Below are 22,695 nucleotides of genomic sequence, written 5' to 3' on the forward strand. Positions count from 1 at the left end.
GAGGTTTTTCGCCGAGTTCTTCGATTTGTGTTTGCATCTCTCTTCCCTTACTCTTGTGCTTTAATTTTATTATTTGTTGTCCATGTTTATGCACTAGAGTAGTTTCAGTTTATTGCGCTTCATTTACTCTTGTTTTGTACTTAGATAAGTTAAGTAAAAGCAATATAGCCGTAATTTTTTAATTTGAGATCTAAACAAGCTCTTGTATTTTTACACAAATCCAAGCTTTCACAATCACTGCCTTCTAATCGTTGCATTGTAATCAACAAATGAAACATACAAAGAGAAACTTTTATTAGAGATAGCAATAGTCAAAAGTCAACATGCAAGAATTCTGGAAAGTAGACAAATTAATAGAATTACAAAAATTACAAAATCCATTGTGCACCTTACATACATAAGAGTATAATGCAAACATTATCGTGCAGTTATCTTAGAAAGAGACATGCCATTGACTGAATGAATTTCTGATTCATTTTCATATGTGTGCACCTCATTTACTTCTCTTCCAAATGAAAACGCTGGTTTTTTTGGCATTGGTAATGGCATATTTTCATTTGTCAACATGGATATAACTTCAGACATTGTTGGTTTATCAAATGCACTCTCTTCTACGCATAAAAGACTAAATTGTATGCATCTTAACAGTTGCTATGTAATACATGAATTACTTGTGGCCGGTTTGGATTGAGGGAGAGGAAGGGGAGTAGAGTAGAGTAGATTTGGCCAAAAATTAGCCTATTTTGAGCCAACTCTACTCTACTCTCTTCCACTTCCCCTCCTTCCTTCTCAATCAAAATGGGTCCTTAGTGGTGGATCCATTAGCTCTACCCATGTGCCTTCCTTCCACAAGTCCCATGCCTGAGGCAAGAATTAATATTGTATAAATGTCAATTGCACACATAATAAAAATGTCAACAAATTTCATATGTGTTTGACGTAAATATCCAACTAGATTGAGTGTGTGCTCAAAGTGGTTGAGGCGTTTCTTCTAATCTAGTAGTTTGCTTCTATTTGAATCTGTCTGATATAAAAATGTATATATGATATAGATATACATAATTTAATAGAGGAAATCACATGAAGTCTAAAGAAAATTGTGAATGTTTTTCAAACCAAATATAATGTAATCCAAGCTTTTGTTGGGCATGAATTCATATATTATCATTCTCTCTTTTCCACAACTGCAGCAACCTAGAATTTTAACAAGATTCATGTGTTGGAGTTTAGATATGAGTATCAACTCATTCTTGAACTCAAGTACTCCTTGTCCTGAGTGTCTTGATAATTTCTTAATGGCTACATTTTCTCAGGTTTGCAATTTTCCCTGATGTGATGATAAAATAGGGTTTAGGTTAATGTTAGATTTAGTTAATTATAACATCATTGTTTACGAATTTGTTTATACCATACTGAATAAACAGGTTCAGAGCCCTCCCCACCCCCCCACCAAGCTTGTTTGCTAATGAGAAGTTGCTTTGTTTTATACATAAAAAATAGTTGTGAATATAAATAAGACGTGAGTTAACCTAGTTTAATGATTTTTACCAGTCTTACGTTCACTAAATTCATTTTTTCTAATAGGTTAAGGTATTTTTTGGAAAATTGTATGATATTTTCTAGATTGCATGTGATCGACACCAATTAAGCTAAGCTTCTGTTGGGCATGAATTCATATATTATCATTCTCTCTTTTCCACAACTGCAGCAATCTAGAATTTCAACAAGATTCATGTGTTGGAGTTTAACTATGAGTATCAACTCATTCTTGAACTCAAGTACTCCTTGTCCTGAGTGTCTTGATAATTTCTTAATGGCTATATTTTCTCTGGTTTGCAATTTTCCCTGATGTGATGATAAAATAGGGTTTAGGTTAATGTTAGATTTAGTTAATTATAACATCATTGTTTACGAATTTGTTTATACCATACTGAATAAACAAGTTCATAGCGCCCCCCCCCCCACACCAAGCTTGTTTGCTAATGAGAAGTTGCTTTGTTTTTATACATAAAAAATAGTTGCAAATATAAATAAGACGTGTGTTAACCTACTTCAATGATTTTCACTAGTGTCATGTTCACTAAATTCATTTTATCTAATAGGTTAAGGTATTTTTTGGAAAATTGTATGATATTTTCTAGATTGCATGTGATCGACACCAATTAAGCTGTGTTATTGATAATCAAGGTGAAATTGCAAACTTGTGTATTGTTGGAATGACGTAGAGCAGACTGTCATGGCCTTTTTGAACTCCCAAGCGTGCCTAAAATCATGCAAGGCAAAAAGGCACTAGTAGAAATCATTTGGCCGATGGAGTCAGAATGACATGAAATTTGGTAGGCTGAAGCAAAACGGTCTTTCTAAGCAATAGTCGTTGCTTTGCTATGAGGTACCTCCTGAAAATGATAAATTCCATCATTTAGGTCCCGAAAATTGCGATTTAATTTGCCATTTATAGTAATTTTTGTTTCCATAATAACTTTTTGCTCAAAAGTTAGAATAATGTCCCACTTATTTTGGGATGACCCTTAAGGTTAGTAGTTTATGATTTTGCATTTAACTCAATTTTTCCATTTTTGGTAAATTTCAGTATTTTGTCACCTAAGCGCGTAATTCGTGCGAATTAGGGTTTTGGACGTTTCCCAGTCGTTCTAGGGTTTTACTTTTTAGTATTTATATGTTTTATAGCCATCAAAGGCAAATTAGATTATTATCAATATAAGCACAGACGTTTTGTCAATTTTTTTCTTTGGTGGATTCCAGTTTTTTATCACCTTATGGATTTAAGGAACCCCTCGTGGATTCAAGATTTACTACCCAAGAACTAATAGTTTAGTTTCTGTTGATCAAAGAGAGAATCAAGTGTGCTTTCTTCAGGCTTCCACAACATCATGGTAGTACAAAGAACAAATTTACCTACCACTGCGATAAGTCTGTGCAAGAGAATAAACATTCCCTCTGTTTACAAGAAAAAACATGGATGTTTCTATCCAAAATTGACATCCAGTGCCATTATTAAATAGAGAACAAAAGGCCACACAGGAACAGTTATTCCAGCAAGCATCTTTGCAATCACTGATACCGAGACTTGAATTTGACAAAATTGATGGATCAGAGTAGCAATAACGAGGTCTAAGTTCAAATGCTTCACCACAATGCCTACATATGAGTTGTTTCCATATCTGACATCCTCCATTAGTGTTATAGCCATAACACTTATTTGCTCGGGCAATACTAGATCCATAATTGAGATCCTTTAATTTCCCATAGAAGCAAGCATCCATTTCGACTGCTGACTTTGATCTATATTATTATAAGTGAAGTATTCTTCATCCATATTTGAAATGACGATGAAATCGTATGTAGTATTTGTCTCTGCAGGTAACATCTGAAACCTGTTTCCACTTCTCCAATAAACAACCCCTCGTCGCTGAATGATAATTTGGTGTCCCTTGGGGTCCCATTCAAACAGTGGTGGAGCCACATAGGGGCCTTGGCCCCCCCAAAAATTTTCAAATATATGAGTCATACAAAAATTAAAATTTTTTCTTGAGTATGTAGGTTGATTGGCTCCCCAATCCCATTAAAATTTCGATATGTTTATAAAAATTGGATTAACTCAATCCCTAAAAAAGAAATGACTTAATAGAAAGGGCTCTTCTTAGTTTTTGCTTGTTCCTCATTTTAAGATTTTTTTTAATAAAAAGAAAAGCGAGTAAAAACACTTCCCTTAGGTACTAGAGGTTGATGGTTGGCACACAATGGAGGCAGCAAAGTGCACTCCTCTTCTTAAAAAAATTACACAACAACAACAACTCTACTAGCAGATAAATTGGCATTTGATTTTGGGTAGATCAGCACACTACAAGAAAAACAGGCTATTGCGGTGCTCCAAAAGAGCCACTAAAACCAAAAAAAGTGCTGTAAAACCAAAAAAGGCACATCTGACCTTAGCGGCGGCTACTGTTGCGGCATTTCAAAGCACCACTGTTTAAGTGCCGCTGTATAGGAACCTTTTAGCGGCGGATTTTGTTTATTGCGGCGGGCTTTCCACCGCCGCCATATAAGGCTAGGAATTGGATAAATCAACCTTTAGAGGCGGTCCATATGCGCCACTATAGGAGTCCACATTTAGCGGCGGGCAATAAGCATGGCTATAAGGTTTCATTCAAAATGTTCAAAGTACACTTTTAGCGGTGCTTCTGACCGCCACTATAGGTAGTTTTTTTTTCCCACAATATCCTATAATATTGATAACATGTTTACAAAAAAACCTGTAATAGTTTTGGCTCTACTAACACAACACCACAAATGTAACTAAGACAATACCACAAATGTTTCCAAACTAGCATAATATTAGCATATGATCATATAGAGAAATATATTATCAATATATATAACAGTGTCTACAATATCATCATCATTGGACTGACAAAAAGATGTGATCCTAAGAATAAAACAATAGCCCAAACTAAGTTAATTACATAATCAAATTCCAAAGTGTTAGAAAATATCTTACAACACTTGCAAAAAATGCAGTTGTTGAAATGTAATTCTTTGTACGCAAAAAGTCCTCGAACACCAAGATTAAACTGATTAATTTGATTCTTGATGGGATGCAAATGATGATCTTTGGAGAGCTAGAGATTGTTGGTCCCGAGGATCACCCTAAATACAAATTATGATTAGTTAATAAGTTCATATAATAACCATGTTGAAAAACACAGCAATATACCTATGTACAAATAAGATATCAAAAACAGTTTTTCCTTCAAAGAAAGCAAGCTTATGAACCACCAAACAAATAAGTAAAAGAAAAGGGAACAATAAGAGTTGACAACTTATTCAACCTTCTTATAAAATGATGCAAAATATAAGTAGTTTTGCTTTGCTGTTTCATCATTCAATGACTAAAATAAACAAATATATAGGCACAATGACCTCACAAACATTTAGTTTCAAGACCAATATACCTATGTACTAATAGGATACTAAAAACAGTTTCTCCTTCAAAGAAAGCAAGCTCATGAACCACCATTCAAATAAGCAAAATAAAAAGGAACAATAAGAGTTCACAACTTATTCAACCTTCTTATAAAATGATGCCACTTAGTCATTTTATCTTTCAAAGACTAAAATAAACAAATATATAGGCACAATGACCTGAGACCAATATACCTAGACATGGAAAAACAGGTCAAAATTTTCTAACCTGACCTGACCTGAAAAATACCTGACCCAAACCTAATTTTATTGACCGGAAGAAAAAATGGGTTGACCTGTGACCCGACCCGATTTTTTGTGGGTCAACCAGACCCGACCCAAATAACCCGTGACCTGACCCATTAAAAAAAAAATTTGCTAACAAAAAAGCCCAAAGCACCCGAATCAAACCAATGCAATAGTCAATAAAAGCATTAAAGCTTCACGAATCACAACCAATAAAGGATTAAAGCTTCAGCTCTCCATTGTCTCCACAGACATGACAAATTGACAAGAGAGAATGAGACATCTAGTCTCTAGACAAGACAACACAAGCTACAGTGTTACACAACCCAACCATTAAAAAAAAAGAAGAAAAAATCTAATGAGCTTGACTAGCTTAGCTGTAGTCCAAACTTCCAAAGCCAATTACGAAATTACCAACGGCACAATTTAGTCACAGACTCACAAACATGAAAGAGTGAAAGTGCGAAACATTGAAGTATGAAACATGACAGCCACATCCACAAGGGCCAAAGCATCAAACCCTCCTCAGTAAGTCAATTCCTCACTTCCTCTACTCTTCTCTTGCACTGTTGTGCCTCTGGCCCTTTGCCCTTCATTTCACACTTCCACACTTTTTCAGTTTCAAGCTTGCACCTCTCTACCTCTACTATTGCCCTCTACTCTTTTCTCTTTGTGACTGCCTGTGCCTCTACTCTTTTCTTCTTAGTTCTTTCAATCCTTAAGAGGAGCACAACCACTTGCAGCTGCCACTTGCTGACCCATTTAAGAGGAGCACAACCACAAATCATCAACTATGGTAAAGTTAAGTTAAATCATTTTCATCATTCTCTTAAATCCCTAAATGTTTTTGGTTTTTGGATTGATTTTTAATATCATGATTTAACAATAGTAATATAGTTTACTGCTTAGTTAACATTATATTTAATTGTTTGTGTGTTTGATGGTTGAAAAAACTGAAAATGTCATTGACTCATTGTCATTTGGATGAGTGTCTTATGTAGTTATGTTCACACTTCATAGTTTCTTTAGATGTTTTACATAGACTAGAATTTTAATTATATATTTTGCTTTAATAATTAGAGTACAACGGCTTCTCCGGCTGTAAATTTGGAAAGTGATGATGATGATGATGCTGTAATTATGGATACTACTACTACTACTACTAGTAATCCTTCACCATCTTTAAGAGTTAATACAAAATCAAAGGTTAAGAAATCAAAAAGAGTTTCAGGGAACCAAAAAAAAGGAAAAACAATATTTTTCTTCAATTTGGATTGAATTTGTGAAATTGCCTATTGATGAAGAAGGGTTAAGTAAGGCTATTTGTCAATGGTGTGGGAAAATGTTTTTGGCATATAGTCATAATGGAACTCAAACTTGCATTGCCATCTTCTCAAATTCTTAAAACGAAATGAAGTAAAAGAAGATGGTGAAGAAGAGGGTAAGGTGTTACAAAACAAGATAACTCAAGAAGAGTTTCGTGAGATGTTAGCGAAGGCTATTATTAAACATAATTTACAATTTAGCTTTCTTGAGTATGAGGGCATTAGAAAAGTTTTTAGCTATCTAAATTCAGATGTTAAACATATTTCTAGGAATACTTCAAAAGCTGATGTTCTAAAACTTTATAAGAAAGAGAAGGATGACATTAAAAATAAGTTGAAATCAATTCCTGGTAGAATATATTTGACTTCGAATTTATGGACCTCTACCACAAGCGAGGGATATAGTTTTCTTACGGCACATTATGCGGATGAGAATTGGGAATTGAAAAACATCATCTTGAATTTTTTTCATATGCCACCTCCACACACGGGAACTCTTTTATCAGAGAAAATTTTAAGTTTCTTGGAAGAATGGGGTATTGAGAAGAAAATATTTTCCATTACTTTAGATAATGCATCTAATGATGATAGTTGCCAAGATTTCATAAAGCAAAAGCTTAATGAGGGGGATTTATTGTTATGTGATGGTATCTTTTTTCATGTGCGTTGTGGTGCTCATATATTGAATCTTATTGTTCAAGAGGGATTGAAAGTAATAGATGACTCGATGATTAAGATCCGAGAAACTATGAAATATTTTTAAAGGATCAGAGAGTAGAATGTGCAGATTTGATGAATGTGCCAAGATAGTTGGTATAAAGAGAACAAAGGGTTTACATTTAAAAGTGTGTACAAGATGGAATGCAACATATGACATGATTGATAGTGCTATAAGACATCGTTCTGTGTTGAATCATTTTGCAGAGGAAAATGCTAATTTCAAGCATTGTCCATCAAGGGATGAATGGAATAGAGTTGAAAGGATAACTTGATTTTTGAAACCTTTCAATGACATTACAACTCTATTTTCTGGAATTGATTACCCTACAACAAATCTATATTTTCAAGGAGTGCCTCAAATTGAATTGCTCTTACTTGAAGAAATGGAGAGCCAAGATTCATTTATCAATACTATGGTAGAACAAATGAAAGGTAAATTTGACAAATATTGGGATTGTTATAGTGTGGTGCTAGCTTGTCCATTGTTCTTGATCCAAGGTATAAGTTGGATTATGTGGACTATACTTTCAAGAAAATAGAGCCAATTGAACACATTGCTGAAATGAAGGTGGAGGAAGTTCAAACTATATTGTATAAACTTTTCAAAATATGAATGCCCCAAGCCTAAGGCCACTACAAATGTCTCATCTTGTGTTGGGAGTTCTAGTTATACTAGTGATGCTGTGAATGATTCTGATGATGATAAAGATGTGGAAGATAATGTAAGTGAATTACATTTTGTTTGGTCTATGTTGTGCTATGTTTTCTATAATAAAGATTGTAATGTTGTGTGGTATTATTTTTCATTGCAATTTTTTTAATGATTAGGAATTTGAGCATTATGAAAGTAGTCGTGGTGCCAAAACAAAAAAAAAATCTCAGTTGGACTTGTATTTAGAAGAGCCTAGACTTAGCAAGAAGAAAAATTAAAAGTTGGAAGTTCTCTCTTGGTGGAAAGAGAATTACAATCGGTTTCCAGAAATCTCTTTAATAGCACGGGATCTCATGGGCATTCCAATAATCACTGTTACTTCTGAATCAAGTTTTAGCATTGGAAAAAAAAAATTCTTACTCCATATCGATCACGTCTTTTACCTGAGAATGTGGAAGCTATGTTGTGTACTAAAAGTTGGCTATATGGATTTGAAGGTAATTTAATTTATTTATAGTCATAATTATACAATTTTAATTCTTTATTGATTTGCTTTCATGGTACCTTAAGTTATATCAAAATATTGTAATGTAGATGAAGATGCTGATGAAATTGGTCAACTTGAGCTACAATTTGTAAGTATGAATATTTGCAGTGTTGAATTTGCTACCAACGTTGAGTAGATTGAGATTGAGGTGTAATTTTTATAAAATATTTAATTCTTCTTTACTTAATATGTTATGTTTATTTTTAAATATTTTTTACTATTATTTTAAATGCAATAGAAACATGAGCACTTAAGAAGGTTGATAACTTGATATGGTCCATGACATGTAGTTTTTTTTTTTTGTGGGAATGATATTATTAGTAATGTAAAGTTAAAATATACTTTTTACAAGTTTACAAGTTTGCTATCATGTGTGTGAATGAATTGTATAGCTAAATCCAAATGAATGAGTGGAGGATCTAGAGACTAAGTACATGAATTGTGTTTTTGATGTGTTCACATCAGCACCGTAGTGTCTTTTGGCTATGGTGAGGAGCAAGGGAAGTCCTAATTCTTTAATGTTAGGTTCTAAGGATTTAGGATCTAAATGTATTAGAACTTCAATGTGTAATGTTAGCAAACCATGATCAAAACTTAGAGTCTAGATTTAGGCTACTCAAAGTATGTTTAATGTACAGTTGGAATCGAGTAATTGCAGAAAATTACTATTCATTTTCTGCAGAATTTTCCAACTAAGCCCAAGCTTGTGCAGATTGTTTTTCTGCAGAATTTTCCAACTAAGCCTAAGCCTCGTTTGACGCGTAAGGTTTTATGTTTTTGCCTTAAGTATAAAAGGAAAAAACTTAGCCATGTTTTAGGGTTGTTGTTTATGTTGTGTGTGTGAATCTCTTGTGAGATCTAGAGATGTTTGCCTTCATACATACTTAGCGTTATTAAGATCGAGATTGATGTCGAGAGCTTGGTGATCATTTTAGTTGATGCATAAAGAACTTCAAGATATACAAGTGGTGTACTTGTGGGTGCTATGGATCTAAGAAAGAAGTAGTTTGTGGACTTAGAGCTGTCACGTGGTCGTGGTAGTTAGTTTTCTACTTGAGGTAGCAATAGGATGTTAGTGGTCTAAGTCACTATTGTATAAATTTCATTTCCTTCATAGTGGATCTTGTTTTACCTTGAGGATAGCTAGATTAAATCATTTCTAGGTGTTTTACCGGTTTGGTTTTCCTATGTTATCATATCATTGTGTTCTTTATTTTCTGCTGCTTTAATATTTGTGTATGATTTTCTTTAACCTAGATCTGAATAATTTACCTATGTTAATCATTTGGCTAAATAACTAAGTTAAACAGCTAGTGTTTAAGAGGTCTAAAAACTGTATAAGTGGTATCAGAGTGGGTTAATCTAGTGTTTTAGATCTTTTGATTTAAGAGTTGATCATTGATCCTTGTTACCATGGATAATTTGAAGTCTCTTTCTGCTCATATTGGTGATGATTTGAATAAAAAGGACACTGTTGTTTCTGTTGATCTTACTAATGCCTGTGAAACTCTTCGTAAGGAATTATCTAAATCTTTGAAAATTGCTAAGAAATTTAAATAAGAGTTAAAATTGGCTAATCTTGAAAAAGAGGAATTGATTGTGAGATAAGATGAATCTAATAATAAAAAAATGAATTTTTGAGAAATCAAATTTCCTCTCAAGATGAAAAACTTGGAATAAGAGTTAGTTGAGTCTAAAGCTAAACTTGAAAAGTTGACTATTGCAAAGCCTGTTGTTGATAACAGAAGTGTTTCTATTTCTCTTAAGCCTAAAGCTGAAAAAGTTTATATTCCCCATTTCAAGAGGAATAATAAAGAAAAGACTTATTTTGCTAGGTTAGACAAAGGTAAAAGTTCTGATGTAGACGCTAAAGTTTCTAAACCTATGTCTAAACCTACTGTTAGAGAGCATAAAAATCTATTTTTGTGCCTACCTGTCACCTTTGTGGTGTTGTTGGTCATATTAGACCAAATTGTTCTTTGTTGAGGCAAAAACCAAAATCTGAGACTTAATTTCCTGTTAGGAATACTAATGTTCCTAAATTTTTTCTTGTTTGTCACTTTTGTTGTGTCTTCAGTCACATTTGTCTTAATTGTCATAAATTGAAGTTTAAACATTCTATATTTCAATCTAGGATATGTGAAGATATATCTCCTGCCATAAGTCCAAATAAATTGTTTCATATTCTTTTGAAAAATTTGAGCTTATTGGCTTGTGAAAGAAAATTGCAGAATTTCAGTCTTTCTCAGAAGATTGGTGTAATCCCTCAAATACACTCTACTTCTCATGGATTTTCACCTACAAAGCCGAAGACTCGTGCTATATGGGTGAGAAAATATTTTCTAAGGTGAGTGTTTCTGACTTGTCCCTGATTAAATTCTTTCAATTATTTGTGGACATGTTTACTTTTAGTTTTTGGTTGTTTTATTTCCTTATGTTGTTTTGATTATTAAAAAATCCAAAAACATTGAAATTTTTTAAAAAGACAAATATTTTATTTTGAGTCTTGTTTTATTTTTCTTGAGGATTACATGAATTATGATATCTCTCTATTGATTTAGAACAAGCTTGATATTGTGGAGAAACTTGAATAGTATGTGTTATATAAGTGCTAAGCTATTTCTGATTTTGTATGAGTATGTACTAGTTCGTACATGTACTCATGAGTTAATTAAAAAATTGATATTTCTTATTTGTGTACCCTCTATAGCTTAGTTTTGCACTATCATGTATAGCTTTGCATTGTTCATTTAGCATAATATGTGCCTTTTGTTTTTGGTCATAAATTTTTTTTTAACCAAAAAGATTTTTGTGTTTTGTATTACATATCATGGATTTGTAATCAAGGTTGCTCTATTATCTTTACATAACATGCTTGTGTACCTTGTTTAGCTTGGATGAGGTTATTTTACTGCACTTTACTAGTTTTGGCTATGTAGTGTATGTTGTGTGGGAGGTGTTTATAGTTTTTGATCATTTGATCTTAATCTTGAAGTTACATTCTTTTGATTGTTGGACTTGAACTTAATGAGAAAGGCATAAATAACCATCTCACCACCGTTTACTAGCCAATCATGAAAACCTTAGTGCATATCATAAAATTTTGTGCTCAAAAAAGTGTAGCACATGCATAAAAAGAACATAAGGTGTAGCCTTGGTTATAATGAATTCAAATAAAGTAAAATTGGTGTGTACATTATTGGGCTATAATGAATTCAAATTGAAATAAAAATTGGTGTGTAAATTATGAGGCAAATTCAAGAAACTTACATGATTGCAAGCTTGTTTTTTAGGAGATGTGGGAGTTATATGATGTAGCTCTTTGAGTGATAGTCTCTTTCTAATTTATGTGATGAATTTTGTAGAAATTGTGATTGATTTCTATCTACATATCACCTTACATGTATCTCAAGCTTTTTTTTAGTTGCACACACTTCACAAGTACTCTTTGCTAAACTTGGTACATATTATTGTGTGTGATTTTAGTGTGGCCATCCAAGATTGACAAACCTTGATTTTGTTGCAAAATGTGTTTAAAGTTTGTGTTTTTGAGGACAAATTGATTGAAAATCCTATTTTTGGATGATGAGGGTTAAATTCAAGGTTTTTAAAAAAAATTTCATCTCATACTCATGCTTTTCATTCATAAAATACTGTGTTTTGAGGAGTTTTTGCATTAAAATTTTCAGTTTTTCGAAAAATTGATTTTTCAAGATTTTCGATCGATCGAACTTGTTGCTTAATTGATCGAAATTGCAATTAATAATTAGGTTTGAATCTGCCTGGCTCGATTGCTACTCGATCGATGCTAGATCGATCGAATGTGTTTTTCGATCGATCGAACCTATTTTTCGATCGATCGAAAATCGTTCAGAAGATTTTTTTAAAACATTAGCTTTTCACGTGTTCTTCAACTTTTCAAAACTTTCAAAAGCTTTTCACTCTCTCTTTGATCGGTCCAGATTCAAAGATGAATTTTTTGTCATTTGCCCTCAAATATTCTTCAAGGTTTTTGTCTTTTAGTACCGGTAAGACCATTCTACCCTTCCTCTTTCATTTTATTCACATATTTCATGCATTTTAGGTGGAAATTTCGAACCTATAGAATTTTGGGATTTTTGATGTTTTAAATGATTTCTTTCAAAATTGATCACTGGGTTTTTGTTATTGGATGATTTAAACATGTTCTTCATGGTTTAATTTGATCAATTTGATGAATTGGGAACAATTGAAATTTCTAGGGCTTGAAACTACCCGAATTGGGGATTTTGTTCAATTAAGCATATATTGATGAAATTGGCTTGTGTTATTGATTTATTTTGTCATTATATATTGTTATCTAACTTGTGTAATGATAAATTGATCAATTTTTTTGGATTTTTGAAAGTGGGTTTTCAAATTTGGGTTTTTGAAGTAAACTCTATGTTCAAGCCAAATTTTCTGTTTTTAACGTAACATTGGACTATTCTCAATGCATTAGAGCATGCATCATGTGGTTATTCTATTCATGCATCATATCGATTGTTATTTTTTTATTTTGTGCTCTAACCTTGTCTGATGCAGTCTACTCTTGGTTTTTCTTTGTTTTTCTTTTTTGTTTTGTTTTGTTTTGTTTTGTTTTTTTTTTTTTTGTCTGTCCTATTCCAATCCTTAGCATCATGGTTAGGAAGACTAGAGCTCATAGGACAACCACCTCCTCTTTTTCTTCTCCATCCTTTGAGAGTCATAGGTTTCTCACTGAGAAAAACCAAGAAACCTTATAGAAGTTGAACATATATAGGAAGGTGTGGGCCGAGAGGAAAGTGATTTTAAATGAGTAGGACCCTAAGATTTATAGGTGTTTTGATCATAGGGGTTGGTTGCCTCTCTTAGATATAGGTCCTCCTCCTCCTGTTGTTCTGATCAAAGAGTTTGATTCAAACCTCTCTGTTCACTCCACTTCATCCAACATTCAGTTTGTGAAGAGTTGGATAAGAGGAGAAGAGTTTATCATTACTCCTCAGGTAGTGGCCTCTGCTCTTGGTGTACCTTTGGTACAATAGCTAGTTTATCCCAATACTGAGTCTCTACCCTTAGACGACATTATGTCCATCACCACTGGTACTACCATTCAGTGGGGTACTAATCCTCGCATTACCTCTAATGAGCTTACTTAGCTCAATTATTTGTTTTTCAAGATTTCTTGTCATTCCATCTAGCGCATTTCTCACTTGCACACCATCCCTATTGAGTGTTGTGCATTTTTGTATGCTCTTGTGATAGACGCTCCCATGAGTTTTCCTACTCTTTTCATTCGATCTGTGGTTGAGGTTCACAGGAGTATTTCTAGGTCACATGGTTTATTCTTCCCTATTTTCATACATTGGATTTTGTTACATCTAGGATTAGAGGATTTTTCCAGCTTCTGAACCAGTTCACATTATAGCCCCTATAGGTGTCACCTTCCTTCGGTAGAGAGCTGCTTAGATGCGAGAGAGCTTTAAACGCCCTGGAGTTGAGTCTTCTTCGGGTGTTGCACCTCCTCCTCCTTCTTCTATAGGTGATCCTACTGCTGAGGAGTTTATCGATCTGACTACTGCTGTTGATCCTCCGCTGCCTAATTCAGATGATTCGAGCATTCGTCGTATCTTGGACACTGTCGTGACCGTTCAGGAGGCTCATGGTCAGCTATCGGTGGATGTCCTCACAGAGCTTTAGGCTTTGTGTGCGGAGTTGGCTAGTACTCGGTGGTCGGCTCCACCACCTCCTTTTGATGATGAGTCTTGATTGCCCTTTGGCAATCCATCACAAAAAGAGGGAGTACATATGGATGGAGATAGGGGAGATTTTTTTTGTTAAGGAGCTTTGATGCCTTTTGATTGTATGTAGGTGCTTCATCTTGTATCTATTTTATGGCTCATGTTGTTTTGTTCCTGATTTTTTTTTTTTTGGCTGATGTATATGTTAGGGGGAGACATTTTAGTTTCTATTTCTTTTCTTGTTTCACATTGTGAGACATTGACTATTGATTTATATTTATGAGGTTATTCAAGATATATGTCTTTTGTTTTATGTTATGTGAAATCAAGAATTTATTTTGTTTTACTTGTATTTTTCACACATGCGTTTATGTATTTTTTAAGTGTTTCAGGAATATACAGGTTGGTTCAATCGTGCTGTTGTTTACACTTGTAACTGATAGATAGTAGTTAGGTTGAATTGTTTTTGGTTGGGTTATTTGTAATATATTGGACTGTTTTTGTAACTTTGAGCATTTTGTGTTTTGTCACGGATTGCCAAAGGGGGAGTTTATTAGGTTCTAAAGATTCAGGATCTAATTGTATTAGAACTTCAATGTGTAATGTTGGCAAGCCATGATCAAAACTTGGAGTCTAGATTTAAGCTGCTCAAAGTATGTTTAATGTAAAGTTGGAATCGAGTAATTGCAAAAAATTATTGTTCACTTTCTGCAAGGCTCGATCGATCGAAAATTAGACTTGATCAATTGAAGCTCGTGCAAATTGTTTTTCTGTAAAATTTTCCAACTAAGCCCAAGCCCGTTTGACGTATGGGATTTTATGTTTTTGCCTAAAGTATAAAAGGAAAAACCCTAACCATGTTTTAGGGCTGTTGTTTATGCTGTGTGTGTGAATCCCTTGTGAGATCTAGAGATGTTTGCCTTCATACATACTTAGGATTATCAAGTTCGAGATTGATGTCGAGAGCTTGGTGATCGTTTCAATTGCTACATAAAGAGCTTCATGATATACAAGTGGTGTACTAGTGGATGCTGTGGATCTGAGAAAGAAGTAGTCTGTGGACTCGGAGCTGTCACGTGGTTGTGGTAGTAAGTTTTCTACTCGAGGTAGCAATAAGATGTTAGTGGTCTAAGTCGCTATTGTGTAAACTTCAATTCTTTCATAGTGGATCTTGTTTTACCTTGAGGATAACTAGGTTAAATCCTCCCTAGGTTTTTTACTGGTTTAGTTTTCCTGGGTTATTATATTGGTGTGTTCTTTATTTTCTGCTGCTTTAATATTTGTGTAGTATTTGCTTTAACCTAGATCTAAATAATTTACCTAAGTTAATCACTTTACTTCTAAAAAGCTGGAACAAGAGTTGAACCAAATTTGGGTATCAAGCGTTTAGTGGTAATTGGTAACAGTATCACCAGTGAGAATCTAATCACAATTGAAGAAGTCATAGACGATTGACAAATTGCATCTATTTCAAAAAAAACAAAAAAAAAAACTTTTTTGAAAAATACTGGTCAACCTAACCCAACCCGACCCGACCTGCCCATTTTGCCATGTCTAAATATACCTATGTACAAATAGGATACTAAAAATAGTTTCTCTTCCAAATAAAGCAAGCTCATGAACAACCATTCAAATAAGCAAAAGAAAAGGGAACAATAAGAGTTCACAACTTATTTAACCTTCTTATAAAATGATGCAAAATATAAGTAGTTTTGCTTTGCTGTTTCATCATTCAATGACTAAAATAAACAAATATATAGGCACAATGACCTCACAAACATTTAGTTTCAAGACCAATATACCTATGTACAAATAGGATACCAAAAAAAGTTTGTCCTTTAACCTTCTTATAAAATGATGCAAAATATAAGTAGTTTGCAACTACAACTTCTAATAATTCAGTCATAATATAATGAATGATAACCAAAGTATTAACTAGACTCATCATCATTGGACTCGTCATCATTAGACTCATAAACATCATCACTAAATTCTTCATCATCTATAAAGTCTTGTTCAAGCATTTCATTCTCACTGATCAACGGTGTATCATAAATTGTACTTTCTTCATTAACTTGAACCCAATCACAGCTGTCATTAGTTATATTATAAGGGACATTCTAAAAAAAAAAGTATCCACTTCATCATCATCATGTGAAGCATTAATACCAACATCAAACATCTCCCTAGGTTTTGTTTTAACCGCCACCACCTAATCTTTATGTCTCATATCTTCCACGTAAAACACTTGCGAAACTTGAGGTGCTACTACATACAATTCCATGTAAACCACTTGCGATGTTTGAGATGCTAATACACCTCCCTAGAGTTGATCCAAGTTTCAATTAGTTCATTTCACCTTTAATTTAAGAACCAAATCATCTTTTATCTAGCAAAACAAACCTATGTTCCTAAGAAAACAAATATAAAATGCTTACAAGTATTGGCAAAAAATAGTAATCAACAAACATAACTCAACAATATCCATCCAAAATTTCAAAATTTAATAAACACTCCCAATATCAATTCTAACCACCTTATAACACCATGCAAGCCACTTGCGTGCTCCAACACAACAATTCACCCCAACACAATTACTATAATTATAAGTACAATGTTTAATAAGTATTTAAGCAAGTATTACTTACAATGCTCTTCGTCAAGCCAACGAGATAGCCCTCTTAGTCACTCTCTGTCTCGCTCAAATTGACCACAGACTCATCTAGAGAACTGAGATCCTGTTGATCACCAATAAAAGAAAAAAAAAAGTAGTAATTAAACTCAACTTAGCCGAACCAAACAAGAGGAAAATTGAAGGAGCTCAAAGAAAATTGAAAAAATACCGACCAGATTTGATGGAGTGGAGGATGTAATCGGCTATGAGGTTATGAAAATAAAAGGTGGCTTAAAGTCCACTAAGAATCACAGTCTGAAGTGACAACCATTACAAATTAAAGACAAATAAATGAAATAAATTTCATAGAGGATCAACTAAATTCCATTACACACTGTCACATTTCTTCGTCATAAGCCTCTTTTGGATGCTGATATCAGTAAGAAACTCACTATTCTATATATTTTGATGAATACCAATGGCAAAATAGAGAGCATGTAGCATATATGGGAAGTCTAAAAAATAAGCTTTAGGAAAATCAAAAAGACCACTGCTAGTATAAAATAAAAGCCAGAGAAATTTATTAGGAAAAAAAAAAACAAATAAATCTTTAGGAGTGGTTATTGGACTTGAAGAGGTCAGACCCAGAGCTTATATAACTTAACTATAAGTACAACCAACAGATAATAATACAATGTCAAATAGAAGTAAGATGGTTAGTAAATATAAAAATTAAATTCAAGAGAATACAAACAATTTTTTCAGAAATAGATTTACAACACATATAGAACATAAAACCTTCAATCATACAATTTGCAGCATTAATCATCCAAGAAATCCAAGCAAAAACCAATAAACGAAAAAAATGAAGAACCCACAAACTGGCATTTCACATACCTCATCTTTGAAACTCTCTTGTTTCCAAAGACCCATAAACAGATTTTGTACCTGCAAACAAAACCCTAAAATATCACATGAAAATCCCAAAAAAATTCACACACAAAATAATATGATCTATCAAATAATATAAATCAATAGAAATGAAAATCTCAGATTTTAAAATGATCAGAAGTGAGAAATGTGAGGATCGGTGTTGATGTGCATGAAATATATACAATAAAGTACTTACATATCTACATATTTTGCCTTACTTTTATGTTATTTTGTTACTGATTTTATAATATCTTTGTGTTGCAGGTAACAAGGACTTTACATGCAAAGTGGAGCTAAGCCAATTGAATCAAGCCAACTTACATCTAGCGAGGCATGAATTTCAAAGAAGACTAAGCCAATTAAATTCAAGTCCAAGTGGGGCAAGGAATCAAATGAAATTTGCACCAAATCCAAGTCCAATTTGGATTAGAATTCCAGCCTGCACATCAGTAGTATTTTTAGCATAACTTTCAGCTCAGATATCCAATCATGAGATGATTCAAGTTGGGCTGGAAATTTTACTTAAAGGGCTAAAACTTTGTAGTTTACCAAAAGTCCAAATTCTGACGTTAAATAGGCCAAAATAGTCGGTTAAGTGAAGCCTAAAAATCTGGGATTTTCTCCAAACGGGAATAGGATTCCTTGACCTATTTAAAGGCTCTTTAGGGTAAAAAGAAGAAAAACCAGAGAGAGGAAAAGGGGGCGCCGCATAGAAGAACTTGTTTTGGGAGTCATTATGAAGAGAAAGATCTGAGGACAAAGGCAAGAGCTTCATGTTGATCAACCAATTTAGATGAAAAACATAAGTTTTATTTGTTTTCTTTTCAATTTTATTATGAACTAAATTTATTTTCTAGAGCATTGATGTAGTCTAGCAATGAACACAATTTATATTCTGAGTTATTTTATTTTTAATATTTCCATGATTGAGTGTTTAATTCTTATTCTTAATGCTTACTATTTTTTTTTTTACGAATTATTGTTTGATCAATTGAATTACAATGAGACTGAGAGGTGATTTATTATTTTAGTTCTAGAATTAAACATCATTAGTTGAGCGAAAGTAGAGATGCTTTACTGCGATTAGTCTGATTTTTTCAGAAAATTCAAAGTACGTAATGAGTCTCCAATTAATTAAATTCACATAGAGATATGGAATTGTTAATTGAAGATATTTTTGATATTATTTGAGAGAAGATATTGAATACTTAAGGAATTTTTAATCATCAACGGGAGATTATTAGAATTTAATAATTAGGAAGAATAAATTGTGTGGGATTTGTTAGGTGAAATCAACCGCTCTAGATCCATTCTTATCATATTTTTACACTTTTAGATTTTTGCATTTTGTTAATCTTTTATTCGTAGATTTATTTTTATTAAATATTTTAATTTAACTCAGATATTAGAACATTCCTTTTATTATCAAATTTCCAAATAGTAATTAATTTAGTGAATTTCAGTATTCAATAACATAGTTAATCCCTGTGGGTTCGACATTCATTTTCTAAAAACACTTTACTACTTGTTACGATTTTGTGCGCTTGTAGATTATTTTACGCGAACAGGTGTCACTGGTTGATCGAAAGAAAGAAGAGCAGACTGGGCTCGGTGCAGCGATGGGCTCGGCTTGGCTCGTCGGTTTGAAGGTGAGGCCGTGTGTGTGAGTGAGAAATGAAGTGGATTCTAGAGAAAATGAGACGTTGCTTTTGTGTGTGTGTGAGTGAGAAATGAAGTGGATTCTAGAGAAAATGAGACGTTGCTTTTGTGTGTGTGTGTGTGTGTGTGTGTGTGTGTGTGTGTGTGTGTGTGAGAAGATCCTAGAGTTAAAGGGGAAATGTGTGAGAAGATCCTAGAGTTAAATGGGAAATGCTGCTTTTGCGTGGGAAATGAAAAGCAAAAAAGAAAATTTAGGTGAGTAAGTAAAAGCAAAAACGTGCCTAGGCAATTAAAAGGTCTATTGTGGTGTTCACTTAAAACACCGCTATAACTAGGAAAACATGCCACAAAAAGGCATATATTGTGGTGATTCGGTATACCGCTGCTATAACTAAGAAAAATGTCGCTAAAACACATATATTGCACTGGTTTTTTTATACTGCCGCTGTAGAGTGCTACAAAAGACTATCTCTATTGCGGCGGTCTAATGGTATGCCGTAATATATCTCATGTACAGGGGCAGTTCAAAAAAGCACCGCAATATGTGACATATAGCAACAGTTTTTTAAACTGCCACAAAAAACCCGCCGCAATAGCCTGTTTTACTTGTTGTGGCACAAAGGAGCTGAGTTCTTCTTCTCCCCTACTTCTATCTCTATATTCTTTGTTTCCAAATTCTCTAGATTTTTATGTAATGTTGTCTAGTACAAATTTTGACACGTATTGTTAAATATGTTTGTTTCACCACAGATATGTAACAAAATATAGTATTTGTAACAAACATATTTGAACCCTTTTAAGTGTTGTTACTCAATTGCCTAAAAGGGTTCAAATCCAAGGTTTAAATCTTGGTACTTTTAAATCTAAATCTCACATATAAATAACACAAAAAGTATTAAGCTTATTACAATTAATTTTTTTTTATGAATTCTAATTTAATGGATAAAATATATCATATAAATATAGTACATATTGATTTATAAAGTACTTTCCATTAAGAAAAAATATTTATAAAGTGCTTAAATTACATTAATAGTACTATTTTTTATTACTATATATAACAAAAATATAGTTTATATATAGAGAAGAAAATTATTCATATCCTTTTCTATTTGCCCCCAAAGACAAAATTCTGGCTTCGTCATTGAATTCAAAGTGAAAGGGCCTGGAGCTATGATTTCATCAGATAACACATGTGAGTGACCATGTCTGGCCCGTTTTGTGGTTGACCCCTAATTTTATACCAGGCAAAAGTTTGTTGAATGGATAATCAAAACTTTGCCATAAGACCCCTTAGTAGATCCATTAAAGTACAATTCTTTTAAGATAAAATTTCCGGAGTCCAGTAGAGTAGCGACAGTGTTCATTTTAGGTTGAGCAGAAGAGTATAACACTATACAGTGGCGGCGCCACATTCAGGTCAGGGTGTTCCTGGGAACACCCTGGCCTGAAATTTTTTTTTTTTAATATATAAAAATAAAAAAAAATTATTTGTTTACCCTTAAAAAAAAAATTAGGAACACCCTCAACTAAAATTGGGAACACCCTCAACCAAAAACGGATTCCGGACTAAAACAAAAACTCTTGATTTCCCATACAAAATAAAGAAAATATAAACCTAGAATCCAAACAAAGCAGATATAGATCAGTAATAGAGGTGAGGAGACGTTGTACTGGGTAGAGGCGGCTTGAGAGAGGAGCATGGAGACGCTATTATGAATGATGCTTGTTGAAAGAAGCCCGGTGGCGGCGTAAAACAAGGAAGAAGAAAGAAACGTTGTGACTAAGAAATAAGGAAGAAAAAAGAAATGAAGAAAGTAAAGAGGAAACTCAGTAAAGTAGATCTGAAGAAAATCTAGAAGAGACAGGATAGTGACAAGCACGTGTGAAGGAGAGAAAAGAGAGATCTGACGGAGAAAACAAAGATAAAGGAAAATAAAAAAAGTTATTAAAAATAAAATAAAATTAAAGGTGGGCCTTAATTTATGGTTTGGGTTATGACATGGGTATAATTTAAGGCTTGGATTTATCATTTGCTTGGCCCATTCAACTTTTAATTACATTATATATATTAATTATACACGTAACAAATTATAGAATACAATTAATAAACAAATTAAACAACTAAAATATGTTAAGCTAAACAATAATGAAACAATACATTATAAAAGAAAAACAAATTAAATTATGTTAGGCTAAACAATAATTAATGAAACAACAATATAACAAATTATAGTTTATAAAAGACAAACAAATTGATGAAACAACTAAACAACAATAATTAATAATTTTATTAATATTTCAAATGAACTTATAGTTTATTGTTTATTCTTTTGTTATAATTATGGACAAATATTTGATAAGAAAATCACATAGAAGACAATTGTAAACTTTATGTATTTGCGTGTTTTTTATTGTTGTTGTTATCAATATACAAAATTTTCTTTTTATTAGATTATGTAATTTATGCTTATTGAGAAACACCCTGAAAAAAATTCCTGGAGCCGCCACTGACACTATAGGATCCCCACCAAGGTGCATAATTTTCAATGTTCCTGTATTACCCAAGGTGAGCATGCCCGAATCGTTGGCAGTAGGTTTGCCTGGATTAGCAACATATACAACAAATTTGTCTGCCTTGTCAGTTACTCCCAAAAAGGAGTTCTCTTGTTTATTGAAAAACTTCAAAATGAACTTCCTTTTGGCGGAAACCTATAGGCCAATTGATGAATTGAGCATGTCGCCTGGTTTGAGACTATCGCCGTCCAATTTTAATTTCCCTTCTGCAGCGTGTGTAGTACACAAGCATGAGATAAAAAGAAGGAAAATAAATTGGAGAATATGTAATTTGGCAGCCATGGTTGAACACTGAATTTCTCTAGTTGCTGAAATTGAAATGCAAGTGTTTAAATATTGGTGAGGCCAGATGCATTATTTGAATGGGGCGATTCTATGAGACAATAGTAGTAGAATTACTTTAATGTTTAAATGTATAGACAATAGTTAGTGAGTTAGTGCCGAAAGAAGAATAAAAACCTTTACTCATTGGTCTAATGAAAGTGGATATAGATTTTAATGTACTAGGTATGGTTGCATGAACTTGCATGTGGTCGTAGTTGAATACTTTTTCTTTAAAAAGCAAATAGTTGCAAACTTACGCAATACGTGAGAATAAATAAGTATTTTGTAATTGTGATATAATGTATAAATTGTTATTTAAATTTTGTGGAAGATAATTTGTTCTTCCTATAAATTAAACAATTTCTAAAATTATTTTT

General features: G+C 33.1%; 1 pseudogene; it reads right to left on the reverse strand.

Moving 5' to 3' along the window:
* Window positions 1-2,912: 2,912 nt before the first annotated feature.
* On the reverse strand, window positions 2,913-20,832 carry LOC142616029 (G-type lectin S-receptor-like serine/threonine-protein kinase CES101; annotated as a pseudogene).
* Window positions 20,833-22,695: the final 1,863 nt, after the last annotated feature.

This window comes from Castanea sativa, chromosome 11, assembly GCF_040712315.1.
Source record: "Castanea sativa cultivar Marrone di Chiusa Pesio chromosome 11, ASM4071231v1".
NCBI classification, from domain to species: Eukaryota; Viridiplantae; Streptophyta; class Magnoliopsida; order Fagales; family Fagaceae; genus Castanea; species Castanea sativa.